The sequence below is a fragment of the Amblyomma americanum genome, chromosome 8 (assembly GCF_052857255.1).
Source record: "Amblyomma americanum isolate KBUSLIRL-KWMA chromosome 8, ASM5285725v1, whole genome shotgun sequence".
In the NCBI taxonomy this organism is placed as follows: Eukaryota; Metazoa; Arthropoda; class Arachnida; order Ixodida; family Ixodidae; genus Amblyomma; species Amblyomma americanum.
The window spans coordinates 23,908,373-23,915,532 of record NC_135504.1 but is presented as its reverse complement, the minus strand read 5'-3'; positions in this window follow the sequence as shown (position 1 = coordinate 23,915,532).

Here is a 7,160-nt window from a genome sequence, read left to right as displayed (position 1 = left end):
GTTTCCTATACACGTTGTCGCGTTTGGGCACCCCACCTCTAACCCGCCGCGGTGGCTCAGTGTAACGTTAGGGTGCTCGGCTACTGATCCGGAGTTCCCGGGTTCGAACCCGACCGCGGCGGCTCCGTTTTTATGGAGGAAAAACGCTAAGGCGCCCGTGTGCTGTGCGATGTCAGTGCATGGTAAAGATCTTCAGGTGGTCGAAATTATTCCGGTGCCCTCCACTATTACACCTCTTTCTTCCTTTCTTCTTTCACTCCCTACTTTATCCTTCCCTTAGAGTGCGATTCAGGTGTCCAACGATATATGAGACAGATACTGCGCCATTTCCTTCCCCCCAAAACCAATTATTGTTATTATTATTACCACCCCACCACTGCCGCCACTGTTGTGACGTTGTGTTCGTTCCGGTAGCGTATTCGCAAATTGTAGCCTGTTAAAACGCAAGGCTTGAAACCCTATTTAAGAATCACGGCGACTCAATAGTGTCACTTGTAGTTACCTAAAGGCATAAAAACTACAGAGGTTAAGTAAAATATATATCAAGTCGGTAATTGTGACCTTAAAACCTCAAAAACGAATGTGAAACCGTGGGGCCAATTTTTAAAGAAATACAGCAGAAAAGTTGAGCTCAGAGAGCCTTAAACGACGATGTAAGCCACCAAGCATCCAGATTTGCGAATCGCGTCCGTGTGCTGTGCTGAGTCCGTGCACGCTAAAGATCCCCAGGTGGTCGAAATTATTCTGGAGCCCTCCACTACGGCACCTACTTCTTCCTTTGTTCTTTCACTCCCTCCTTCATCCCTTCCTTTACGGCGCGGTTCAGGTGTCCGCCGAGATGTGAGACAGATACTGCGCCATTTACTTTCCCCCCCCCAAAAAGCAATTAATATTATTAAAGGCTGAACGCATCCAGGGATAGTTAGCAGTTGAAAAAATAAAGCAAAAATTTATCGTAAGAATGCGGATTAGACCGTACAGAGTTCTGCGGCACAGCACCTGCCACTGTTTGAACCCTCGTGCACATAAGCGGGAAAACATCTACACGCGGCGCTCCTTTCTATAACTTCCGTCTGTCCTTTGCTCTTCGCCGTCCTCCAGGTGTTTGTGAGCAGCAGTGTCCACACCACTGCACGCCATTCTGCAGGATCCTTAGATCGTACTTGGCGGTGATCAATACACGCACAAGACAACCTCATAAGAACTGTGCGCAACAGTTGCATGCAGCACCTTCGCCAGGTATTCTCGGTGTTGCTTGCTTTTTTTTTTGTACATGCCCAAACTGTGTGATATAAGCTTGGCTGTCCTCCGCAGAATGGGCACGCGTTATCTTGGGCATTAAACTAAGTGTCGTGAAAAAAAGTATACCTGCAAACTTCGTAACCTAAACCGCGTTACCCCACCATTTTCACTTAGCTTGCTGCGTTGCCCTTATTTAGTTTCGGGGCGTTTCGTTAGCCGCTTTCTGCCTCATAGGTGAGCACGTGCAAGATACAACTACCATATAAGCGGTGTCGATCGCTTTCAGATCTTTTCGTCGAGAGCCCTTTGGAGCTTTGAAAATGGAAATCACTGTGACCTGTACATCAAAGCATGTCTCAAAGTTTGGCAGCGAAAACCGTCAGTGGTAGTTCCCCTTTTTGACACATGTGGACATTAGGAGGCGATGTCCTATATAGCCGCCTGTGCATGGGCGTGTATACCAAAATAAGTTGCACAGTTTTGAGTTTTCCTCGCGTGCTGGCGTTAACCCGGGAGTTCGTTCACCCGGCTCATTGAGCTCATCGAATGCCTAAATTATGTCAAATCGCTGCTGTTGCGAAACAATGCCTAACAAGCTTTCGCGTTGCGTAATGGTGTCGCTGCAGCTAACGCGAAGCGCGAACATTTAGAGCAAAGCTGTCTTCCTGGTTCGATTCACGACCTGATTCCAAGGTTTGACGACCTCACTCGAGAGACACAGGCTTATAAAAATAGCCGCGTTTTCCATAATTTCACGTGAGTCGCTACCAGGAGTCCTCAAATCACCTTTCTAAGCCCTACACAGCCAAGGCTCGGTAAGACCGCTTGTCAGGCTTCTCCCTTTTTTATTGTGCAAATATGTACTGCTGTGCTTGCCTCTCTGCGAAGGGCAGATAATGAATCTATATATCTGTTTTGCATGTGTTGTTAGCGTAGTTCACAAGTAGTGGTAAAACACGAACTCAGACATGTCTCATAGAAATGACGGCACTGACCACCACTAAAAGAATCAATTTTTGTTGTAACACAGATGTGCAAAGCCAAGCATGACTTCAAAGTAGTCGTTATTTCGTGAGTAGAAAGTAGAGTAATTGTCAACTGCGTCTCAGTAGTGTCAGATTAGCTCTGGGAAGTTGAAGGGCACTTTACGGGGCGCAGACACAGCCGAACAGAACCGTAATGGCAACAGAGCGAGTCACATCGCTTTAAGTTAATCTGGTGTGAACTAATCGCACAGGCTTAAAATCGATAGGAGTTTTACCCAAACAACCAAGAGAAAAAGAGGGAAATGTTATGACTGAACTTTTATACTAACAATTTTTCTGTGACAGGGTCGGAGCAAGAACCCCGAATATGCAATTGCGTTTAATATTTACCGGTGTTCTGCACGAAAGACGACTAACAAAAATTCCTGGCACAAAATCACCTCTCCTCACTAGCGACAGAAAAGTTGCTGCAAAACTCTGTCAGCAGCTCTGTGCTGGGGGGTCCCTCAAGCTGGTCTCACCTCAAGCTGTTCTCTCAGCATTTTCCTGTCCTGATCGTAACTTTCTTGTTGCGGAATAAATTTGATTTCTGTGGTCGCCCTCGAAGATGCTCAGATAGACTAATTGTTGACTCGTATCGCTTTTTATTCAGCACTTTGCTTTTCGTTCACGGACATCGAGGCAGGCGCTTCCAAGATGAAGCTTCTCGTCTTGCTGCTCTTGGCAGCGTTTGTGGCCGTCGGTAAGTTATCTTTCTGTGACGGCGATGACGTCATTGAGTTCCCTCTACAGCTTTAACCTAAAGTATATTCAGTTATATGCATTTATATTTTCCCAGCCTGTGTAGTCATACTCATTCCGAAGCAATCCGTTCTGAATTGCATTACAGGTGTCCCTTTAATAATAATAATAATTGGTTTCTGGGGAAAGGAAAATACGCAGTATCTGTCTCATATATCGTTGGACACCCGAACCGCGCCGTAAGGGAAGGAATAAAGGAGGGAGTGAAAGAAGAAACGAAGAAAGAGGTGCCGTAGTGGTGGGTTCCGGAATAATTTCGACCACCTGGGGATCTTTAACGTGCACTGACATCGCACAGCACACGGGCGCCTTAGCGTTTTGCCTCCATAAGAACGCAGCCGCCGCGGTCGTGTTCGAACCCGGGAACTCCGGATCAGTAGTCGAGCGCCCTAACCACTGAGCCACCGCGGCGGGCTCGGAGCTATCCACTGCGGTGTCTTTAATAACCCATGTATAGCTCTTAGGTTTTATTCCCTACTTGCCATACCAATCATGTATGTTAATGTCCCTTTGGCACATTAACATTCATGATTGGTATGGCAAGTAAGGAATAAAATCCCAGAGCTACACAGGGGTTATTAAAGACACCGCAGTGGAGAGCTCCGAATTAATTTTGACCACCTTAGGTTCTTCAACGGCCACGTATATTTCGCTGCACACTGATGTTTTTTTGCATTTCATTTCCTTCGAGATGCGGTCGCCGTGGCCGATATTCGCCCCGCGACAATGGATTCAGCACTCGACAGCGAAATCCACTTAGCTACGCCGACAAGAGATCTTTAATTAGTATACCGATGGATTGTTCGTACCAATCATGCTCTGCGCGATCAACTGCATTTCGTCGCCAAATAAAAAGAACGACCTACCAATCGGCAGCTTCAAACACCATCGTGCTCGTGAATCTTGGATAATTGATAATTGGTTTTTGGGGAAAGGAAATGGCGCAGTATCTGTCTCATATATCGTTGGACACCTGAACCGCGCCGTAGAGGAAGGGATAAAGGAGGGAGTGAAAGAAGAAAGGAAGAATAGGTGCCGTAGTGGAGGGCTCCGGAATAATTTCGACCACCTGGGGATCTTCAACGTGCACTGACATCGCACAGCACACGGGCGCCTTAGCGTTTTTCTTCCATAAAAACGCAGCCGCCGCGGTCGGGTTCGAACCCGGGAAGTATAAGATGAATTGGCTCGCATTCCACTCTCCGTAGCAAAAGGTACTTCGCAATAATATTACGGGCTTCGAATCAAGCCTCAGCACTGACAAATTTTTGGAAGCGTTGAGCGTGCACCGTTTACTGCAAATTTGCGCAACGCCAGTATGCGTGAACGACCAACCGCCGTTCGGCTCAGCCCTATAAACACCTGTAGCCGGCCGTTGCCGGATAGGATGTCAGCGTTATCCATCGGCTTACAGCTCGTAGTTCCAACATTGCAGCCCTCGCGATACTTTGACGCTAATAACAAGCCAAAAGGGAGGGTTGATGCTTGCATAAGTCGCTAAAAACAAAAAAAAAACAAAGACGAGCGTATTTTACAACATGCGTTACTAGCAGGTTCCCGCCATTGTTTTGTCGAATACTGTAGCAATTCTTTTCCTTGGTTTCTAGGCGTGTGCAAACGAATTTTGAAATGCTCGCGCATTCGTTCAATCATGACCTCCTTTTGCTTTTCAGCCTACAGCATCGCTGCAGGCGCAGATGGTAAGCGCAGCGGCCGCATAGACATTTGTTTTATTCGGTTGTTGTTGTTTACGGCGAACAGCTGTGTATATTTGTGCCATTACCAGAGTATTTGCTGAGACCTTAGGAGGTCAACATTACACGCGTTAGATTTAATAAATGATGATAAGGTTACTCAAAGCATATCTGCGAGAAGATAACAAAAACCTATAGGGAATTCATACAACATAGAAGACTGAAATGGCGTTAACACAGTTCAAAAAACAAATTATAAAAAAAGACAAATGTAAATTCAAAATGAGAAACGTGTGGACGACACACAGTTCACTGCATGAAATAGAAAATTTGACAACAAAAACACTTTTTCTAACCAAATAATTAGGATTTAGATCGCGGATTCTAGTTTGGAACACAATCCTGAGAATGAATCAGGGTAAGTAATGGATACGTCTGGATGGTTCTGATCTCTTATTGCTAGCAGGAAAAAAGAGTTCAAAAATGTCACTGTAACATGGTTATTCGGTTAGCGTATACCCATGCTCATTCCTTAATGCTCGTTTATGTGACAATGAAACGTACTCTGACGAGTCGATCTTGAACACGTTATTAAGTAACATGCGGGCAAAGCAAGTCCCAGCGAGGGACGGCGGATATGAATGAATGAGGCGCTTATTTCCGAGATGACGCGACATGGTTGTTGTTCACGACGTGCACACTGTTCATGATGATCTTTTCAAATTTCAGAAGAGGGCCGGGCTCGTTTCGGCGAAGGTAAGCGTGCTGAAGAGCTCACTGAGTGCATAGCCTGCGTGACAAGTTTGTAAACATCGCAGAATAAGTAGAAAGTAAGGCCGCAACCCATGAAAAAAGATATCAACGCTCTAAAATCCGAGTTGTATAGTTGTTACCGTGATTATCAAATGTGTTCAAATTTCTCATTGAAGTGTCTCCACTTCTCCCGTACGGCCTCGGCAAAACTAAATCGACAAAGACTTTTGGTGCTCAGGTGATCGCACAGTGCTTTCTAGGATTTCGATCCACTGACCCAGCAGATGCCGGGATACATGTTGTTGCAAAAGGGTTGCAAGCCCCAAGGGTAGCGTTGGCCTGGCGGCCTGGGGCAAAGCTGGAAACATCCGAAGGTCCCGGCAAAGGATGAGTCGACTGGCAACAGAACAACTTGTTTATTCTGGCATCGCAAATGAGCAGCCGGTCAGGGCGACCACGTTACTCGCAGGAAGAAATCGAAGTCCCCCGTTGGCGTCCGGGGCAGCTCCCTTTATACCCACGGAGTCGAGGGCAAGAAGGAACGGCTTGGGAAGAGGCGTCCGATACGGCGACGCTTGAACATGTTCAGACGTGACGTGCGCGTCCGCCGGGCCGGCGCCGGTCAGACCTCCTCGCCTCCCAGTTGGGGAGCTCCTCTCCCCGGCTGCCGCGCTTTGACAAGCGTGGGCACCAACATGCACACACACACACACGCACACACGACGACACGTGGCATTGAAACCTGCCTGGACGCGCTTGGCGGGAGGCGTTACGGCAGCACTGAACGGGTCCAAATGACCGCCGCTTTGAACGAAGCCCCGGCGTCCGTTGCATCCGCGCCGGCTATACCGCGCGTCGTAGCCGAAACGTAACAGACCGCCCCGCCGGGAGAAGGAGATCCCGATGGTCAGGGGACTGCATCCGCTGTCCGGAGGGATGTCGCTCGATGATGCTCGTAATCGAAACCGATCGTCCCTCGACGTTGCTTGAGCGCAGCGCACAGAGAAGGCCTCGTTCACATGTTCAGGATCACACAGGACACTGCAAAGTGACTTCGGGAGAGTTGCCATTTTTGTGCTCGTTCCCAGCAAGCGTAAGAACTACGCCGAAACGCAACCGCTCAGTCAGCAAGCACGAGACAACCCTCACTAAGCCCTGCCAGGCTCTTTCCCCTTTTATACTACTGCCTAGTTCCTTACAGTAGTCAAGCAGCACTCAGAACGCGTCCACAAATTGGAAAATTGCACTAGAAAGCACATAATCACTTTGAAACACTAAACAAAAGCAATATGTTAAAAATCCTGCCTCAGGAAGAAAACATCACTAACAAACAACTTTGAGGCGGATTCCTACGTTAGGGGCTTCGACTTAAGCCATCGGCGTTACCGTTGAGACTCCCCTTTTTGTAACGCACCTCAAAGGAATATTGTTGCAAAGCGAGGCTCCAGCGCAGGATGCGGCCATTTTGGGGAGAGATGGTCTGCAGCCATTGGAGAGGGCAGTGATCCGTCTCAATGATAAACCTCGAGCCGGCTAGGTAGCATGACAATTTCTGAACGGCCCACACGAGACACGCACACTCTTTCTCGGTGGCGCTGTACGCCTGCTCACGACAGGTCAGCTTACGACTAGCATACAGGACGGGGTGTTCCACTTCTCCATTGTCCCTCTGGCACAGTACAAC